Genomic DNA, 1,097 nt, shown 5'->3' on the forward strand with positions numbered 1-1,097 from the left:
TGAAATTTACCTATTTTCCAGAACATTCCAGATAGATTCAGTGCTGAGTAAACTTGGAGTAACTTCTAGAACTTTCTAGAACTTTCCAGTAATATAAATAGTAGTATAAATACAGGGGCCTTAAGCCCACCAGTTCAGTTTAGTTCCAGCTGCCTAAGTGGATACATATCTGCATTTTTCTGAGATGGCATCAAGAGGCTGCAAGCATCAGACACACCTGAGCTTGTTAGCTAGACACACTGGGGGGCTGATCAAGCTGGTATTTTTTTTTTTTTTTTGTAAGTGCAGTTAAAAAACATATTTAAGGAATATTATTTTTCTCTCTCTCTCTCTCTCTCTACTTTTTTTTCCTTTCATATTTTGGTTTCTTCTTATATATAATCTCCCATTCTTTCATCCGTGTAGCACACTGTAGCCCCCTACGTGTATACGCCCACGCGTCCATAGCAACAGTAGCTTGGTTACCTAGTAACCGATTTACGCATTGCCACTTCAGGCGGCCGAATAAGGAGAGAGAGAGAGAGAGAGAGAGAGAGAGAGAGAGAGAGAGAGAGAGAGAGAGAGAGAGAGAGAGAGGAAACAATGGCAAAAACAATGGCCTTTCCTTTCTAAAACGGTGATGGAAATAAATGTTTGGAATTATTAAATAATAAGATTGCTAAAGAGCTCCTAATTGCGCGCAAAAGAGAGCGAGAGTATTAACCGACAAATATGACATAATTTATATATTACTGTATAATACACATTACAATGTCTATGCACGTCTAATCACACGTATAGCAATATATCGCATATATATATATATATATATATATATATATATATATATATATATATATATATATATATATATATAGTTGTTAAAAACACTTTTATTTTGAAATATTCGACCACTTATTTTTTCTTGCAACGAGAGAGAGAGAGAGAGAGAGAGAGAGAACGCAAGCAAAAGAAAAATGAAAAATGAAAAAGGAAAAAATAATGTCAGTACACAAAAATGTGAATAATTGATACAAACGTTTATATATACATATACACGTTTGATATCTGCTTATAGAACTCGTAATAAACAGCGGGCACAGGCAAATATTATTTTT

The sequence above is a fragment of the Acipenser ruthenus genome, unplaced genomic scaffold (assembly GCF_902713425.1).
Source record: "Acipenser ruthenus unplaced genomic scaffold, fAciRut3.2 maternal haplotype, whole genome shotgun sequence".
Lineage (NCBI taxonomy): Eukaryota > Metazoa > Chordata > Actinopteri > Acipenseriformes > Acipenseridae > Acipenser > Acipenser ruthenus.